General features: G+C 45.1%; 1 protein-coding gene across 6 annotated transcripts in view; it reads left to right on the plus strand.

Annotated features, from left to right (window-relative positions):
* The window catches only part of PDZD2 (PDZ domain containing 2), a 349,162-nt gene that overhangs the window by 153,059 nt on the left and 175,595 nt on the right, over positions 1-20,508 (plus strand). Inside the window, exon 1 of one of the 6 annotated variants that reach the window (XM_004738076.3) lies at positions 12,589-13,772. The exons of the other annotated variants lie outside the window; for them this stretch is intronic. The gene's annotated coding sequence lies outside the window, so the exon portion shown is untranslated. Of the gene's footprint in view, positions 1-12,588; positions 13,773-20,508 lie in introns of those variants that run through there. 6 annotated transcript variants of the gene reach the window in all.

A 20,508-nucleotide genomic window follows, 5' to 3' on the forward strand; every position in this document is an offset into this window, starting at 1 on the left:
GACACACAGCAAGTGCTTGACAAATGTGAGCCACTATTAATTTGCAGCTTTCTCTTGTCACTTCAGAAGAACATATAACTCAACAAGTCTTTTGGTAGCTTTGAAAAACTACCAGTTTCGGGCGCCTGGGTGGCTCAGTTGGTTAGGCGTCTGCCTTTGACTCAGGTCATGATCTCGAGGTCCAAATCCCGCATCAGGTTCCCTGCTCAGCAGGGAGCCTGCCTCTCCCTCTCCCTCTTCCACTCCACCTGCTTGTGTTCTCTCTCTCAAATAAAGCCTTTAAAGAAGAAAGAAAACTACCAGTTTCCATCCCTTTCCTCCCTATCTTAGTGGGGATTTGCACATATTTGAACTCCTCTATGCAAGTAAGATTCCTGAACCTACAATTAGAGCCATTGTTAATAATAATGTTTGTGCATATTGTAGTTCCGTGCCAGGATTCCACACACATCAGCTCATTTCATAGCTCACAGCACCTCTGCGAGGTAATTGTCACGATCCCCATCTATAGATGAGAGAGCCCACGCTGGCAAGGAAGAGCCAAGATCCAAACCCAGGCCTTCCTCTTCCCACTGGGGTGCTCACTCCAACACAGCCCAGTCCCAAATCCCAGCACATTCTTCCAGAGGTACTGGGATGAGTCTGAAAGTGGCTTTTTGGCCAGTGTCTAGCTGGAACCTAATAGAACAGAGCAATACCTGCTAGGCAAGGGAGGCATCCTGGACCAGACGTCAGGAAACCTCATCTCTGGAAGTGTCATCCTTCTCAGGGTGTTTTCTTTCCCTGTAGTGTGTGTGTGACAATGATCTGTCTTATCTTCCTCATGGGGAATAAAGTGATAGTCAGATAAAAGTGATGATAATAATAATAATTTAATGGAAGTTTTAAATAGCTTGAAAAGCAATGACATGGCTCTCAACCACTGTGGCTATTTTTCATTTGTGGCCCTGGTCATTCAAAGTGGGTTTCCCTCTCGATGTATTAACAACTCCTTCTGGATCTCACTAATGTCCTTCCTTCCTAACCAGCCCACCCAAGGAGCACACATGACTTATCAGATCTTGTCAGCTGCACTGGATCCCTTGGAGTCTCACCTACAGTCTCTTACTTGGAATCTCAGTTACTCTCTGTGACAACTGGAAAGTCATAGTTCCCCTTCATGCCCTTTTCCCCCTAAACATGCATTTATAAATGGGTTAAACTCTCCATTTCTTGGGTTGAAGTTAGGCATATGCTTTGTGTGGCACTATTTGTAAATAGCATGGCTTTTGTAAACAACATGGTTGAGGAGGCCTCTGGCACCTGGAGAAGAATCCAGTCTTTCCTTTGTGAGAATATTGTTTGGAGCTTTATCTGGTCCTTTGTTTTTCCCAACTTTCTCCAGCTAATGGGAAGCAATGATAAACCAGATCAGAGCCAGGATTCGGTTCCTGGTGGTGCTTTTCTGGAAGGATTTCCCAGAGTCGGAGAGCATGAGGCAATTGGGAAAAGGAATCTGATCCCTGAGGTCAATTTGGAGGAATTGATTGGCCTTCCAATTACTTCCAATTACTAGACCTTCCATGTTTCCTTAATGTGGTTCACTGGCTTGTAAAGAGGAGATGTTTTGATACATCATCATAAGACCGAGCAAGTCAAGGTGAAGTACTCAATTGAATGGTAATTGCTTGGGAAAGAAAGAAGGGTCAAAGTGGTTGAACTTAATGATGCAAAGAGTAATCATGGGAAGAGAATTATAAACCAAGTGAGAAAGGTAGGGCTGAGAGGTGAGGGACTCCCAGTGAGCTATAAAGAGGATTTAAAAACCTACCCTTATAAGAAGACCTCCATCAGAGTGAGAAACAGAGCACAAAGAATATTTCTCAAGGGTCCCAAGTTCTAATAATGTATATATGCTTTGTTTTCTGGATAATTATTTATCTATTGATGAGTGTAGATGTGGTTTTTATAAAAACTAGGTAACATGGGACATCTGGGTGGCTCAGTTAGTTAAGCGTCTGCCTGATTCAGCTCAGGTCATGATCTCGGGGTCTTGCGATCGAGCCCTGCATTGGGCTCCCTGTTCAGGGAGGAGTCTGATTCTCCCTCTCTCTCTGCTTCTCCCCTTGCTCATGGTCTTTCTCTCTCTTTCTCTCAAATAAATAAATAAATAAAACCTTTAAAGAAAAAAAACCAACCCTGAGTAACAAGTACAAACTAGGGTGGTCAGATTTAGCAAATAAAAAATCCTATGCAATATTTGAGACATATTTATACTCAAAAAGTATTCATTTTCACCTAAAATTCTAATTTAGCTGGGTCTTTATGTTTTATTCGGCAATATTGATACAAACATGTTTGGAAAGAAAGGCACCAGAACCTGGTAGTTGAAGACCTCTGGGGAGAGGAAAAGTCCCTGGGATACTATCCAGTTTTAATTCCATTTAAGAGTCTATGTTGGCCCTTCTGGGTAACATAATGCTCACTATTAGGAAGCCAGATGACAGGGCTGACATGTGGACTAGGCCTAGAGGTAGATCCATCCTTGACAAGTCCCAGTTCTCAGGAGTAGGTCAAAGTGAAGACCTCTGTGGGCTGAAAGAAATTTCTTTGGTCCGAGGAACAGGGCAAGGGGAGGTCAGAGAAGGATGCTGAGTACAAGTACAGGAAAGGGAGTTAGAGACAAGGAAGTGAATCTGCAGTGCTCTGGTATTATGTCCTTGAAGAGAAAACCTAGAGAACCATCCCATCATATCCAGTTGACAGGAATACATATTAATGTGACTAAGTTTGAGTAGGGTTCTGTACCAGGTTAGCTGGAGTTCATGCATGCTTCTTGCAGATGGGGAGACCTTTATTGTTTCACTTAAATAATGAAATGGACTTAGGATATCAGATGGGAGGGAGCAGGTGCTCCACATAGGGGAGGTCAGCCCTGGGAAACTTTCAAGATTGTTGGAGAGGGACCTGTGTAAATTCTTGCCTGCAAAGCGTGGTGGGATGAGTTGGACCCCTGTGGGAGGAAAGGGCAGTGTGAGATATTTAGGAGGCTATGAAGACTAGAACCAAAATTTGGTTTTGATGAAGAGAAACAGACTCTACTTATCCTTTGGACCAACCAAATGTGAAAGGAGTGGTAGATGTGGAAGGGATGGGGGTGGGTGAGAGCCTGTAAATTGAGCAATGCCTGAGTTTTATCCCAAAGATGCCCTCAGGATAGGCACCATCTTTTCTTGGCTGGATTCATGGGACAGCTTCTTCACCTCTCTCTCTGCCCCTGCCCAGCTGGTCTTCTAGGATATTCTCCTCCTTGGAGCCAGCATGATCATTCTAACATGGAAATCTGTTCAGGGCACTCCTGCTAAAAATCCCTTCAAGAATGAAGCCCAAACCTCTGCCCCACAAAGCCATACTTCTCTAGTCACTGCCCAGTTTGCTGCTCTCCTTATAGTGGCCCTAGGCTGACCAAACTTGGCACCAGGCTGAAACTCTGTAGACCTCAGAACATGGCATTTCTGTCTCAGCCTCTGGTCCTCTGTTCTTGCCATTTTCAATTCCTGGAATCTATTCTTCACCTTGCTAATGTCTGCTTATCCTCAGGGCTCAGCTTATAGTCACTCTAGAAGCCTTCCATTGGCCTTCTAGGACTAATTAGGTCCTCTGGTGGACTTGTCACAATTCTCTGGACCTAGCAGTTACCCCATACTGCATTGTAACTAACGGCTTGGTGCCTCTTCCTTGTCCCACTGTGGTCTCTGAGCTCACTGGGCCCATGGTCAGTGCTGCTAATCAGTGTTTCCTCAGTACCTAGTGTGTCCCTGGGCTTAATAAATCACACTCTAAAATAAATCCACTTGCTAAATTTGGGCTTTTTCAGGATGTAGAAAGAGACCTGCCCAGGTTTTCTTTTTTATTATTATTATTAACATATAATGTATTATTTGCCCCAGGGGTACAGGTCTGTGAGTCATCAGGCTTACACACTTCACAGCACTCACCATAGCACATACCCTGCCCAGTGTCCATAACCCTGCCACTCTATCCCTACCACCCGAACCCCCAGCAGTTTGTTTCATGAGATTAAGAGTCTCTTAGGGTTTGTCTCCCTCCTGATCCCATCTTGTTTCATTTTTTTCCTTCCCTAGCCCCCACAACCCCTGCCCTGCCTCTCCAGTTCCTCATATCAGAGAGATCATATGATAATTGTCTTTCTCTGATTGACTTCTTTCACTCAGCATAAAACCCTCTAGTTCCATGGCAAGATTTCATTTCTTTTGATGGCTGCATAGAATGCCTGTGTGTGTGTGTGTGTGTGTGTGTGTGTGTGTGTGTACCACATCAGGTCTCTTCTGATTTGGTTAGTGTCTATTTTTCTGGGGTCTTTGCCTTTGTTCTCTCATTCATCTATTCTTATCTGGATAAAATGATAAGGCGGAAAAACTCACTACAAAAATAAATAAAGAAATAAAGAACAAGAGGCAGTACCGACCGACAGCTAGGGACCTAACCAATATGGACATTGGTAATACGTCAGATCAAGAGTTCAGAGTGACAACTCTCAAGGTGCTAGCTGGGCTCAAAAAAAGATAGAAGATAGTAGAGAATTTAATTTCTAGAGAAATAAAATCTCTTTCTGGAGAAATAAAAGAACTAAAATCTAACCAAGTTGAAATCAAAAAAGCTATGAATGAGGTACAATAAAAAAATGGAAGCTCTTACTGCTAGGATAAATGAGGCAGAAAAGAGAATTAGTGATAGAGAAGACCAACTGACTGTCCAGGTTATCTAAAGCCACTGGGGTTTATCAGAAGGATCTCAGCCTCATGCAGGCAGCCATTTCAACTAGATGATTCCTCGGAACTCGTGAGGGGAGATGACTGATCAAGACAGCCTTCACAGTAGAGAGGATTTTTTAACTTAGTGCTGAAAGATGAATGGGTATTTGCCTAGGGACCCAGGTAGGAAAAAGGGTGTTGTAGCTTGACCTGAGCTGACCATCAGGCTCTTTTGTCGCATATCAATAGCGATCAGGAAAGGTTGAGCGCTCTATACTTCCGGTCTGATAACCTCACTGCTAAGTGGTTGGTTACCATGAAAGCGAGCCTTTGACTCCTGCCATATGTAGAGTAGGCATTAGCAAGCCCACACAGAAATGCTCCCACAACCTTCTTTTATGTTTGGTGACCTCTCCACAGCTTGTTCAGGTGGGTGCTCCAGTGAGCCCCTTCCCAGCAGATTACCTCTCTGAGAAGAATCACCTGACTTCAATGTCAGGCTGTCACAAAATCCGCCATTCACTGAGGATCCCCAGACCAATGGAGTTCCACAGCTGAAGCACCAGTCAGAGGTGTCAGAGAGCTGGTTGTCCCTGGATTCCTGTCACTCAGCAGGGGAAGGCAGAAGGGGCTACACAAATCTTTCTAACCAACTTATCCTAAAAATCTCTCATTCCACAGAGGAAAAAAATATATATTTCTAGCCCCCATTTTGATAACAACAGAACTTTCTGCTACAGAGTTAGATGGTGATATTTCAAACTTGGACTCTAGTAAGTGTCCTTCAAACATTAGCTCACGGCCTCTAAAATGTAGACTAGGATTGTCATCACTTGAGGTACCAAAATATTTTAAAATAAATTTCAGACAGTATGAAGAGTGGATGGGGGCTTTGTAGGCAAGGGGACAAGACATCAACAGAGGTCATGGGTGAATGTACAGCAACCTTTTCTTAGTCGATGTGGGTTAGGCTCATGTAAATAGACATTGAGGAACATAAATGTCAGAGATTCTTTCACATAGAATCTGCGTGGTCAAGGGTCAAGGTCCATAGCAGTGGCTCAACATCTTTCTTCATCTGTTCAATGGGAATGATGCTTGTATCTGCCACGTGGGGTTTGGGTGGATAATTAAAAAAATATATTAGAAGAGCTTGGCATGATGCCTTGTGCATGGTAAATGTCCAATAAACTGTAGCTGTGATTGTTTTTACTGTTATTGTGATTAATATTAAGGTAACAATTATTGTTTTCCCGTTGTATAGCCCTATTTCTGGTTCACAGAAGGCCCTCAGTAAGTAATTGCAGGGATGAATGTATTTGGAAGTTTCTGATTTATAGTCATTCATTCAGCAAATATCCGTTGTGCACCCATGTGTGCCAGGCTCAGTGCTAGGCCCTGGAAATAAAATATTAAACAAGGCCATACAACCTTATCCTAAAAGAAGGGTAAGCAGTCAAGTGAATGGGCAGTGGGAATGCTACCAAAGCTTCAGGGGTTTAGGAGAGGGGCAGGGGAATCCCTAAAGAAGGTGATGTCGGAGCTGAGTCGAGAGAGGGGAGTAGGAATTAGCCAGGTGACAGTGATTAGAGGAAGGAGGACAATCCCAGTTTAGATGTGTTCAGGGGCCTGAGGTAAAAAAAAAAAAAGAAAAAAAAAAGAACCTATCTTGTTCCCACAGTTCTGGGCAGATAATTTAGTTCAGGTAATTAAATATCCCAGAGATGCTTAAAGATGACTGGAGACTAAAGTTTTAAACTTTCTCATCTACAACGACACAAAAATCTTTATATTTTCTGGCTGCAGAAGATGGAATGCCAGCAAATGTTGCCACCAAGTCTGGAGAATGGGAGATGAAAGGAATGGTTTCCTCTTGCTTCCCTTCCTTTCCCTGCCCTTCCCTTCCTGTCTCTCCTTCTCCCTCACCCTCTCTCTCGCTTCTGGTTTCTGTTAATGTGATTTATGCTCTATCCAGGAATGTAAGCTTTTCACTCTTTGATTTCTAGTTCTTGCAACCAATACTACTGAACCTGTTGAATGAAGGCTTCAAGTAATGGTTGCGTGTCCCTTTTTCCTTCTACCGTGTTTCACAGTCCATGGTCTTGATGTTCATTTGGTCGGACTCCAAATTGTGTGTGATTGTTGCAGGGGTGGGTGGTGGACAAGGGATGAGAGATTGAACAAATTCTTTCACGGTCTTCTGGCTCTCTTGCTGTACTATTCTTTGGAGTAGGGATTAGAAACATATGAGGGGACATTTTCAGGGTAATAGCAAGTCATTTGGGAAGCCACCAATAAGAAGGAGCTGGCCTTTGTCTAAGTTCTTCAGCTCTTCTAGGACTGACTTTGGCTTCACTTTCATTGGCCACAGGCTCCTGGTATTAGTTTGGATTTATTTCAGAATTCCTTTCACTGAGCATGGATATGGGAAATTTCTGGTTCTAAGTCAATTAACTCCCACCCAACCCCTGCCGTGGCTGGACCACACCCTGAAGTCAGATGTTTACTAGTAAAATGTCTTGGGATTCATACATTCACTTACCCGTTTATGAATAGGTTTACTCAACAAAGATTTACTGAATACCGACCATAAGCACAGCTCTGTCAAAAATAAGGAAAGGGAAGGGAATGGAAACATTTTTAATACATTTTTAATAGTGTATAGTGGGGTTCTCAATGTCAGCACTATTGCTATTGACATTTTGGACTAGATAATCCTTCCTTGCAATGGCCTGTCCTATACTTTGTGGAATGTTTAGCAGCATCACTGGCTTCTACCCACCAGATGCCAGATGCACCCCCCCCCCAAGTTATGACTATCAGAAATATTTCCAGACATTGCCAAATGTCCCTTGGGGGCCAAAGTAGCTGGTGATTGAGAATCACTGACTTATAATATTAGGCATCATCCTCAACACTTCATACACATTTTTTCATTTAAGTTCTCCTCCCCAATAAGCCCTTAAGGAATATGGTTCCAAAAGGAGTGTAAGAAACATTAAATGATTTCCTCAGAGTCGCATGGGTAATAATTATGGCATTTGGACTTTAAATCTAGGTCTTTCTACAGACTATATATCTCCAGACCTCCATACAACACACTGTCCTACCCCGGAAGGGACTTAACATCTAGTTGGAGAGATGTGATAGGAGCTAGGTAAGTTCCAGCTGCATTCACTGGAGAATAAGTGACGTGAACACTCAGAAGAGAGAGGTAACAGTGGGCTAGGGAGGTTAGGGAACACGTCCTGCAGAGATGAGAATGCTCTTTGAGTATTTGTGGATAAAGAGTTTGATTCGAATAGCGATTTTGTGCTGAGGAGTGGTGGGTGGTAAGACTTAGACAGGTAGCACTGGGAAGCGGTTAAGACCCATGTTCGTTCCAGGTGGAATTTGTTTGAATTCTGGCTCCTCCACATACTAGTCATGTGATCATGAGCTAATGAAGGAGTCTTTTAGCCCAGTTCCATTGCCTATAAGATGGGTTGATGAGGACAATACATATTCTTAAGATTGGGATAGGATTTAATGAGTTAATATACAAGGGGCTCAGAACAAAATCCAGCATCCAGTAAGTACTCAATAGCTGCTGGTCACTTGTGCTTGATTCTGTTGGACTTCAACTAGTTTAGAATCTCTAGAATAATGGGAGCTTTTGAATCAAGGTTCACAGGTACTGCAGTGCCCCTTTCTGTATTTATTACAGGGTCACAGATTGGCGTCTTTGGGTTGGAAACCATCTCTGGTTTCATCAACTGTTCCCAGAGTACCAGTGTTAAATTGTTCAACCCCTCTGTAGGGGTTTTGGGCTTGAAACCTCAGAGACCTCTTTCCAACAGACATTTAAAGGGGGAAAGAGGCAGCCTGGGCATCTGTTCAGACATTCATTCACTCTTCTGTACATTCAATCAACATTTACTGAATACTTTTTTTATTCGGGGCGTCATGTTTCTATTAACTACATCTGGAACACCAGTAAGGCACCACTCTACCCATATGTCAGCTGCACGTTTATTGGCTAGAATTGTCATTGTTTAGTTTTAAGACAATTCAAAGTTATTGCCGTGGCTTGTGTTAAAATCTTGAGGTTTCTTCTCATGCTTCACTTGGTGCCACTGCTGGGCTTTGTATTTATGGAGATCTGATGGCCCTGGATGTGGTTGGGGATCTTCTCCTGGGAATTTCCTCTTTCTTCCTCTCTCCAGCTTTTTATAGCTACATAAGGTTTAGATCTGTTAGCAAACACATGGATAATTATGCCCCTCTCTGTTTATAGACTCAGGATAAATTGTCCTAATGGGAAAATATCTGTCCTTTGTAGCAGTTTGGATCAAGGCATTTAATTTTGTGTGTGGTTCATTTGCCTTTCTAAAAATCATTTTGATGTTTGTTTCACTCATGAATCATCTATTGTTGATAAACAACAGCACTCAATAAACCCCATTAAAAATCTTTTCTCAATCTAAAAGTAGTTGACATTGGAAAAATATGTGACCCATCCATATGTTTTCTCATAGATGTTGAATTAAAGGAAGCAGTTGGATTTTAAGACTCAAGGGACCTCTGATAAGAGGCCCATAGAAATGATCCACTGGAGTCAGCCCACCAGCATGCTGGAAAGGCTCAATTCAGCTCAGTTTGCCTCAAAGCATCACTGTCATAATGCATTTGTATTCATTCTTTCAACAGTCACAGAAGACCTAATATATGCAAGATTAGATTATAGATGAATAGTGAAGTGTCTCTAAATAACAAAATAGAGATAAACCTTGCTTGGATTCTTCAGCTTGGTGAGAAACAGCAATGTATGCTTCCAATCAGAAGGCAAAAGTCAGTCCTTTCCTCTGCTATGCTGGGGAAAAATGATTGCACTCCCCCAGTGATGTAAATAAACCTCCAGAAGTCTTGATTTTTACTCAGTTTGGGCCAACAAGCATAAATGCTTCTTTTTGCTATGTTTCCTTTCTCCCAAGAGGTAAAAATACTTGGTGAGATGCAGAAGTGTAATTGGTAAGCACACCCTTTTGAGTCAAACTAGATGGGTTTGAATTGGGAGCTCCAGTATTTACTAGCTTCATTACTTAACCCTGTTGTGACTCAGTTTCCTTGCATTAGAATAAGGCTAATAATTATTCCCACTTCACAGGGCTCTTGAAAAAAAAACAAAAGAGATAGATAATCTACATAAAGTTGTTAACATAGTGCCCAACCTAATTATAGTAAGAGCTTAATAACTTATAGCTATTATCATTAACATCATCATCAACTAATATTTGTGTGCTCACTAAACAAAAAGTAACATTGCTTGTATGGAGAAACGAGAGAGAGGAGCAAATCTCTTAAATACACGTGTCACTTATTCTATATCTAAGAGTTGGACGTATTCCTAGAGATACCCACTCCAGTAAACAAAGGTCCAATGGGATGTGGGCCTATGTTTGTGGGGAGGATGACATTCTTGGGGTGCCTTGTTTGTAGGCAGAGAGCCTGGACACTCAGGGTCTTTGCTCCCACATTCAATGCTGTAAAGACCACCACTTGAGCCCTAGAAGGGAATGGAAGGCATTCTCTAGCCTGGCTCGTGCCTAGACACACGAGACTATCACTTATGAGGGAGTCTGATGGATGAAGATTGTCCAGTGATGTCAGTGTCCCGTCAATTACCATTAGCGTCAAGCAAGGCTTCATGTCTGACCCAAATTTTAATGTTGCATTTGTGTCTCTTACCTCTTTTGTCTCCCGTGGAGATGAAGAACAGCTGGTCGGTATCCTCTGTATAATAACCCTTCAGATGGGAGACGACTGTTAAGTTTGCCTTGAGGCAGTTTTTACTCTAGACTAAACAACTGCAAATCCTTTAACCTTCCCTCAAAGGTTCTATTTTCTGTCTCTTTAATCATTTTGGTTCTCCTTTGGAACCTTTCCAGTGTCTCCCCATCTCCCTTAAAATAAGGGGCCTCACACTGGACATACCACCCTAATAAGAGTCTTTCTGCTGCCAAATTCTTTATTATGGGGGAGGAAGTGGGGAGAGGCACTTCCCTTTCATGTCAACCTCCCGCCAGTGTGAACTCACCGCAGTGTTGTGTTGCCCATTTCTTATCTGTACAATACGCAGACTCATATTGGATACGTGGTCTGCTGTGATCCTCACGTCTTTGTTTTTCTCGAATCTAGATATTAAGCCCCATTTGTGCCTGTCATTTTGATCATCACCCCTCAGGACACTATTTCGTAATCAGCCTTCGTGCTGAAATCTAAACTGTTTTTAATGAACCATTTCCTTCATGTCTTGAAGCCACTTTGGATTCTCCTAACATACCAGCAGTTTCTGCTCAAATTAGTATTACTTATAGACTCTGGGTGTACACAAAGCAATTTTAAGTATTTAAACCAGACCTAGGGTAAAATTAGAGACACACTTTTTAAGCACCCCTTTGTTTACTGAGCCACTGATCTGTTTTCCAGTCAGCAGTGAACCTGGGGAGGGAAAAGACCAAGAACATCATATCTTTCTGGCCTGCTGATGAGAATGTCATATGCATTCCAAAGCTTTCCTGAAATTAAGTCATTATACAGATGTGCTCAAATTTTAATTCCTGGCATATACACACCCTAAACTGAGCTTAGACAACAAAGTCGGTGGGGGAAGGGGAATAGTTATTTGTATCAAACGTAAAATCCTGGATTTACCTTCAACAGCATTGGTTTGCACATCATAAATTACACACCAGATTGAAGGAGTAGAGAGCGTTAGAAGTAAAGCATTAAGAAACTGTCAGTGGGAAAAGCAATCAGAAGGGAAGAAGAGATGACTTCTGAAATTATTCGAAAAATCATTCCATTTGAACCTAATTCCCATAAAACGTATCAGATACTGAGATGCCACATAAAGGTATGCTAATCAATCTACCAAGTCTGCCACCCCAAAGCAGAAGAGAAAGAATAGGGAGGGGGGTAAAGATCAACATTCATGGAAGCCTTATAATATTTGTAAGCCGGACCCTCTAAGAGTTCTGATAAATTTGGCTTTTCCTGAAATCATAAGCTAACTGGCTTTGACCCAGGAATTGCCATATTTGAGGTGTGGCTTGCAAAGCTCCGTTTCACCAGACACCTGTAGCATTCTCCTAACCTCCACGTATCATTGCTGGTTGCAGTACCCACACCTCCTGGAGATACACTTTATCCTGGGGTTTTGTTTCCTTCTAGTACTTCCAAAGGAGGACCACCACCGCCTGGCATTCCTGCCTGTCTCTGGCTTTGCTGTTGTGCAACCTGGATGAAGCAACTGAGGGTAATTCCAGGACTAGTGATTGCGATGATTAGTTAGCAGGGCACTCTGTGGGCTGCTTCTGAAAGAAGACAGATTTCCAGCCTGACCTTGACACCGGTTGCCCCCTCCCAGGCTCCAGTTACCCTTTCCGGTAACAATAATGGTACTGAGAACTGAAGCCTTCTTTTGCCTCTTCCTTTCTAATAAAATCCTTCAAATTCCACCAGATCTATCCTTTGCAAAGCTAGTTTACTTTAAGGGGTTGTTGGGCTCCCAAGAAGAGAACCCTAGCTCAGAGACATAGGTTTGGGGCAAGATTCTGGGATGAACCCCAAGGAGTAGGATGCATGTGTGTCCATCTGAAGTCTCAGGAGGCACAGGGCTTCATTTTGTGCCTAGATTTGTGCCATCCAACCACAGGTGGTGTCGGTACCTCCAGCTCCCTCTGGGAGCTCTGCCCTGAATCCCTTTCCAAGCCAGGTGAAAATGTGAGCAGAAGTTCCTTAATGGTTTGAGGTTTGGCACAGCGATGCTTTCACTTTTCAGCAAGTGTTAAAAGTGGAAAAGTGGAATAAAATACAATTGGAGGTTTAAGAAAATAATCTCTTCGCGCAGTGAAATGTGGGGTGACTCCCCCTGTCTCCGAGCGCCCTCCCTCCGCTCTTAGAAAAGCAAACACTCTTTTCCTGCCTTATTTGTATTCCCATTAATTTAAGCCAGGAAGCCCTCGGTGGGTGTGATGTAAACAATTCAGGCTCGTGGGTCGGGCTTCCTCATCAGTTTGCAGCTGGAGCGATGGCTGCGCGGCCCAAGCCCGGTCCTGCCTCTCCGGGGGGATGACTTGTTGACTGAACCCCGCAGATGACGGGAGGGGCGCGGGCGCGGGAGAAGGTATAAAGGAAATGCTTAAGTTGTGCCGTCACCGGCGATTGTAATTCAGCGGTGGTAAATTTGGTGCCTGCAGCAGAAAGACTCTGACTGGAGGTTTCTGAAAAGTTTCTTGACATCCTGCCCGGTGTGATGGTTGTGATTCTGGTTTGGGGCTCCCCCACCCACCCCCTGTAGGAACCCACGCTGCTGCTGGTTATGAAACGGAGCGGTTATGAAATGCGCTGGTGTCGGGGAGGTGGAGCTTCTCGCGGCGGCTGGAGGGAGAACTTTTGACCGGGCGCGGGTCTCGGGGAAGGGCGTTTTCGGCTCCGGACCTGCTCCGGGTCAGGGCGGGAAGCCACGCTCCTCCCCAACCCCCCGATCGCTTGATGTCCACGAAGGTGCGCGCACCAGCAACCGTGGAGTCCCTGAAACCCACCCGCGGTTGGCTTCCCTCTCCCCGCGAGGGAGTGACCGGGGAAGGGGTTCTGGAATGCCGTGGAGTTCTGACAAGTGAGCAGGGGAGTGACGGGCCGAGCCGGGATCCCATGACAGCCTTTTCATAACCTCCCAGCCCGGGCTGCGCGCGGGCGGAGGGGTCCTCCCACGGCCATGGAGCGCACGGCGCGGACCGGTCTCCAGAAGGACGGCGCGGAGGCGCGCAGGGGGGCGGCGTCCCGGGCGGCGAGCCCGAGCTGAGCGCCCCCTCCCGCGCCCGGCCCGCCGCGGCAGGTGATTAGGCAGCGGCTCGCGCGCGCGGCCGAGCGGGGCCCCGGCGCGCAGGGTTAGCGCCGCCAGCTGCTCGCGACCCGCACGCCGGCCGTCGGAGGCGTCGGACTGGAGACCCCCTCGAGGTGACTTCAGAACTGGAGGTAGGAAGCCGCCTGGCAAACGGAAACCTCAGGCTTCCCCTTCCTCTCGGGCTGGGGTGCAGGTCGAGGCTGAATCCACAGATGTGGAAATTGAGCCACAGCCTCGGAAAAACGCCGCCGCCACCTGACTCATCTCGCAGATCACCTGGGTGTCTTGTTTTCGACTTGGGGGACTGGCGTGTTTAGAGACGGACTGTGCTCCTTAGGAGGAGTAAGCGACTTGGAACTGGCTTGTCAATTACTGACGGAAGGAGGCGCCTGGCGTGTATGATGGGGGGGGGGGGTGCGAAGGGACAAGTCTGGAGGGGCTCCAGAAGCACGGATCTCTCAGGCACCTCGGACAGGAGGTGCTGTTGAAGCCCACGGAGTGTGTGTGTGTCGGGGGGGGGGGGTTGCTCCAGCGACCCAGGCATCTGTTACACTGTCCTTATCCCGTGCTTCTCTCTGGCTAGCAGGGAAGGGAATCTGGCATAGAGCAAAGATGCGTCTGGTACCAGCGGGAACTTTTTTTGAGCCCTCAGGAGGTCATGATCTCTTGTGGGGACAGATCTTCACCCCAAACTACGAAACAGCCTGCTTAGACAACTGTCTCACCACTGAGGCACAGAATATTGTGCTGTAGTGTCCGCAAATCTAAGAATTTAAAGATGAAAGATGTTTGGAAAGAGAATGACCTTATCTATCATGTTGTTACTCCCTAGTAGATAGTTTATAAATACTAGGGGTGAAATTCAGTCAGTCTTGTCATGAGATGCCAGTAAATAAGAGATAACTACAGCTGTCATCCTGGGAACCATATCTGGGAGAAAAGTCCTGGATGTAAACAGTAAGCACTTTTCATAAAAACAGGTCCAGCTGAGTTCGGTATCATAAGGGGCAAGACAAAAACCGTAAATAATGGTATCACAAAGGCATGACATAAACGTCTTCAAATACACATGAAATATAGTACTTTCAAACTTCGCACGGCTAAACTGTTTTTGATTTTGCAGATGAACTGAAAAATAAGGTACACGGGCATCTTTCTACCTCCAATGCTAACCTGACTGCTATACACCCAGTAACCTACAGATTCACTGTGGCCCTTTCTTCAGCGGAGATATTAACAGTTAAAAGGATCTACCCACAGCTCATTGTTTTCAGGATCCCTAGTCAAATCCATGGTCCCTAGGATACAACCATAGCACTCCTAGGTAAAGTGGGCTTTGGGAAAGGAGGTCTGTGTCAGGTTCTAAAAGAAAAAAAGTTCTCAGAGTGGGCCACACACAGAAGAAACAGAAATAGGATGTACCAGGGAAAGTGGGGAAACCCAGGTGGACTCGGGATTTCAGCTTGCTCATGCTCTTCCAGCCTGGAGCTCTGTGAGCCTGCACAGCTGGACATAACTGTCTGAGGGAGGACCTCTCCTAATCTAGCAGGAAAGGAAGACCTCGCAAAAAGCAACAAAGTTTCCAGAAACCACCTTTCTGATGGCCTTCTCACTTCCATAAATTGCCTGACACTGCACTTGGCATGCACAGCTCCCTTTAATCCTCTGTTCTGACTAATCTCTATAAATCCAGGCAGGTCACACTTAGGAATTGTCTTCTTGAAGGGGAAGGGTGACCCCATTCTGGCTTGTTTCCTGGGACATTAAGTTCTCATCTCCTCTGCTTAGAGCTCTGCCCTGGCTCTGCCTAGAGCTCAGCCCTGGCTTCTTCATCAACTCTTCTGTTTCCCAACAGTTTCACCAAGTACCTTTGCTGCCTTCTAGACATGGGTTCTCATTCCGGAATCTGATATAGACCCCGAGTTTCCCTTTTTTCCTTATCAAAACAATACATGTATATAATTTTCCCAAAGTCAATATTTCTGCAAGGCTTATAACTAGAAACAGCAGTCACTTGCCCCACCCTCCATCAACCTCAACTCCTGTGCCCCAAAGACAACCGCTTTCAACATTTTGTGTGTATTCTTAAATGTACTGCTCCACTGCGTCTCTCCCTCACCTGCCCTCTGGCCTCCTGACCCCCCACCCCTCCAGATGCGCTGCTTTTGAGGCCTGCCGCACACCCGTCATCCGGAAATCTCCTTTCTTCATCCTACTGGGCACAGCTTCTTGCCTTTTTCCCACGTGGCATCCCCTGTGTTCGAGACCCACACCTTCCTCTTCATTTGTTTCTGTTCTCTTTCTGGTAAAACACAGCTTCTGGAAGTTTCTCAGAAGGTGTACCTGGGAAATCAGTTTTTTAGGATCTTCCAAGTTCGCGTATTTGATGGGGTATGAAGGTTGGAAAGGCTTTTCCCTCAGAATTTGGAACAGATTGCTCTTCGGGTTCAGTATTGCCATGGAGATGCCTGTCTTTCTAATTCCTGATGCTTTGAATGTCATTATTTCCCTCTCTCAAAGTTTTTAGGATTTCTCCTTGTTCTTTGTAATGTCCTTTCTCTCTGTAATGAAATTTCATTTTCATATATCTTTCTGTGAGTTGTTTTTTTTTTTTCCTCCATTTTACTTGGCTTTCAATACACCTTCTCAATCTGGAAACTCATGTTCTTTGGTTCTGAACAGTTTTCTGGAATTAAAAAAAATCATTTCTTTCCTCTTTTGGAACATCTATTTAGTTGGAAGGGGATCTTCACGGATTGAATTTCTAATTATTTTTTCTTTCCTTTAAAAAAAATTTGCTACTTCCTGGGAAATTTCCTCCTTTTATCTTCCAACCCATATACTGAATTTTTATGTCTGCCATCAAATTTCTAATTTCCAAGCGCTCTTTAAAAATCTCTGAAATATTCTTTTTATAACCTCCTGTTCTCGTTTCACGGATGAAAAGCTTTCCAACTCCCTGCAGATCTCAATGACAGCTTCTTTGAAGTGCTCCTCTATTCCCTTCACGGTTCTTTCCCCCTCAGATTTCCTTAGTTTTTGTTTTTAAGATTTTATTTGTTTGTCAGAGAGAGAGCACAAGCAGGGGGAGCGGCAGGCAGAGCAGGTAGAGGGAGAAGCGGGCTCCCCGCCTAGCAAGGAGCCTGATGCGGGACTCCATCCCAGGACCCTGAGGTCATGACCCGTGCCAAAGGCAGGCGCTTAATGGACTGAGCCACCCAGGTGTCCCCATTTGTGCTTTTAAATCTCGTGCTTGTTAAACACTTTCCTGTAATGTCTAATGATCCTGGACTGATCACTTAAAAGCTAACTGGCAGGTCTGCCTACATGGATGGGGCTTATTTCCAGAAATCAATAGTACCTTCTTTCCAAGAAAGACACCTAGAACGGTGTTCCAGAATCTAGAACAGTGCCTGGCACCCAGTAAACTTTCCATTCCCATTCCAAGCATTTGAATGACATAGGATCTTGCTAGGGCCCAGGTGGTAGCGAGTATTAGAAGCTCCCCAGGTGATTCGAGAGTGTGAATGGCCCTGAGCACCTGCGCTGTAACAGCTGTAACGGGATTGTCGTGCCAAGCAATTTCACTGGACAACGCCCACCTTTGATAGACGGTTGTTTCTCGCAGACAAAACTGCCCAGGGGAAGAGAAATCCCCATCCCTGTCACCGAGAGGACTGGGTTGACTGTGGCATTCTGTGAGCCAGATTCAGGTAGGAGACCAGAAGTCTAACATTTGGTATGGAGACTTTCTCTTCTCCCCCTGTTCTTAAAGTGGCACCCCTTCCCTCAGCTACCTTTGATGTTGGAGTCCAGAGCTGCTCTGATTTTGCAGAGCAAACCCGTCATGGAATGGAGGCAGTCACATGGAGCTAGGACTAAGGAGATTATGGGGGTCTAACAGCTTCAGGCATAGGCTCTTAGCCAGCCCTCCTGCTGTTGGCACCCCTGTCCGGTGTCCCCAATTCCAGAGATTCTCTGTGTCTGGGCTCTATCTCTCAGACTCTGCTTTCTCTCATCTGCTAAGTCAGTTACCACTGGACTGACCGCTTCCCCACTTCCAAAAATTTGTTGAAATCATTGCTTCTTCAGTTCTAAGATTTTGGCAAAACCTTCCCTCCATGCTTAAAAAAAAAATTCCTTTACTCGCATTTCAATCCATGTTTACTGAGGAGTGAGTCTCTCTGCCTCATGCCCCAGCTTTGCACTGGAACCCTCCTCTCAAATCTTTCTGTATTTATCCATGTCTACCACAGGTGCCCACTTGGAACAGAAATAGCAAATAGGCCACGTTGTGCCATCATTTCAGCAATAATCAAATAATCAAATAGTCATTAAAAATGCCCAAGCTCTAGTGTGCCTGGGTGGCTTCAGTCAATCAAGCCTCTGCCTTCAACTTAGCTCATGATCTCAGGGTCCTGGGACTGAGCCCTGCATCAGGCTCCCTGCTCAGCAGAGAGCCTGCTTCTTCCTCTCCCTCTGCTGCTCCCCCTGCTTATGTTCTCTTTCTCTCTCTGTCAAATAAATAAATAAAAATCTTTTAAAAATAATTAAATAAAAATGCCCAATGCCTGAATAGAGTGGTTATTGGACATTTGTACTGGGTATGTTAGCATCTTCCCCCTCAGATCGTTAACCATGGTTCTTTATATGTGTGGAATGTCTGGCAGAAGGCATTTTTGAACATGTTTGGTGTGGCTTACCAGAATTCTAACTGTAGAGCATGTTAACTTTTTTGATGTATATTCATGTTCGTTTCCTTTTTTAGGCCTCACCAAAAGCCTATTGGTGGTTTAGTGGTCATGTGGACTCGGGAGCCTCCATTTTCTGAGATGATTAGCACATTCTGGTTGTGGTACCCCCATTCCACACCCCAGAGAGGCAAGTGGATGGAAGAGTATGTGACCCAAGTCTGGGCAATGAGGTGTGAAGAGATGTCTCTCGTGGAGTGTCTGGGATAGGTTTGCTCATGACTAAGAAACAGACATGAGCCAATGATCCCTTTGCTTCTTTGGTACGTTGCTGTCTAGAACTGCTGTAGGCATCTTGTCTCCGACCTTAGGATGAAGTCAACACCCAGGAGAGAGCAGATTCCAGAGTATCCTCAGGAAGCACCAAGCTTTCTCTTGCAGGTCCCATCATGAGAGATGATCAGTTTCCTCCTTGTTCAAGCCGTCTTGTTTGGTTTGGTTTGGTTTGGTTTAAAGTAATGTGGGGCTTGAACTCACGACCCTGAGGTCAAGACCTGAGCTGAGATGGAGTCAGACACTTACCCAGCTGAGCCACCTGGGCAGCTCTAAGGCCATTTGGAATCAGGGTTTTGTATCATTTGCTGCCAGACTGATAGAGGAGGACATTTCTTTATGCGTGGTCTCCTTAAAAGAGTTAAGGCAGACATTGGGCTTCCCTTCCTGAAGATCTAAGCTGCCTGATTCCTTATTCTGGCTGTGAGTAGGAGTTCTCTCTACTCTCTTTTCCAGGCAGATGAAATTAATGTTATTCTCTCTTCCAACTTCAAAAGAAGGGATAACTGTGGAGACATTCCGTGGGGAAAAGAGGAGTCCTTGGGAGATTGTTAGCTGATCCCAGTGAGAGATCATCCTGGGGCTGTCACAGAAGTGAAGACTGTTCTTGAAACAATAGGCGATGAAACCCCATGCATCCCACCCTGGAAAAGCCAGGCACTAGCTTTCATTCACTCCTGTGGTTGTGGAGGATGTCATGTCTTGCCCGCACACTTGGCATCGTTGCCTCTGTCTTCCGTTGTCTTTGTCTTTTGGGCATCCCGGACTTTGGGAAGCGTTGAAGATGAAATATACTCTGAAAGTGTTTAGCGGCCTCGGTAGGACTGAAGGCAGGAGAAAGTGGCCTGTCCGTACCTGTTTGCCCCAGCCTGACTCCAGTGGCAACGGCATACCCTCTTTATTTTTATGAGTAGGAAGCCTCCCTTGTCTCTTCATTCCCAGTATAATGTTAGCCTAAAGAGAAGCCCTTAATTGCACTTAGCATTATGCTATCATTTTCCTGTTTGTATCTTTTACTAAACCTAGACTGTAAGGCTGGGAACTTCCTATTTAATACAGCTAAGATTTAGTGAGCACTTACTGCTTGCCTGGCACTGTCCTATGCTTTCCATGTGTGAACTAATCGGATCCTCACAATGATCTTATGAAGAAGGTGCCATGAGTATCTCGTTTACAACAGAGATCACTTGCGACACACCGTATTTAGGGAAATGGCTCAGGGTTGTCCAGCTTTTCGGTGCTGGAGCAGAGATTCAAATGTTGGCCGTCTGGTTCTGTGTGCTGTATAACATATATATGCCTTATGCAATACGTAAGTCATCGTACAGCTTGAACACCCTTACACCATCTAGTGTACAACAGGGATTCAAACGTTACTGTGAGTGAACAGACACGAGGCTTTTTCATGTCATTACAGACTCATTAATTTTAATGGCAGTGTATTTCCCCCAGGGACCCATCATTTGTGTAACTGTTTCCCAGAATTAGGTATGGTAGTAGTATGGGCTAGGCTCTCTGAGACTGGGACCATCCCGAGAAATCTCAGATATGTGGTCATTCATCAGGAGGTGGCCCAGAGACCTTCTTTAACCTCCTCTCCCTCCCTCATATGGTTCTCCCCACCCTCGGCCACCCTTCAAAGCGATCCCAGTCCCCGTCCCACATTGCCATTGCCATCAGTAGAACTCTGCATAAAAGTGGATGGTGTGGTAGAGGCTTTCATACTTCGGCAACTTTTCTGAAGGTCCCTGTTAGAGGGTAAGCATTAGCTGGCAGGGACTTTGCTATAAGAAATGCAGATCCCTGAAATGTTGCCTGGCAAGTGCCGTTTTCCAGGTGATTT

The sequence above is a fragment of the Mustela putorius genome, unplaced genomic scaffold (genome assembly GCF_011764305.1).
Source record: "Mustela putorius furo isolate JIRA1106 unplaced genomic scaffold, ASM1176430v1.1 tig00000407_pilon_pilon_pilon, whole genome shotgun sequence".
NCBI lineage: Eukaryota > Metazoa > Chordata > Mammalia > Carnivora > Mustelidae > Mustela > Mustela putorius.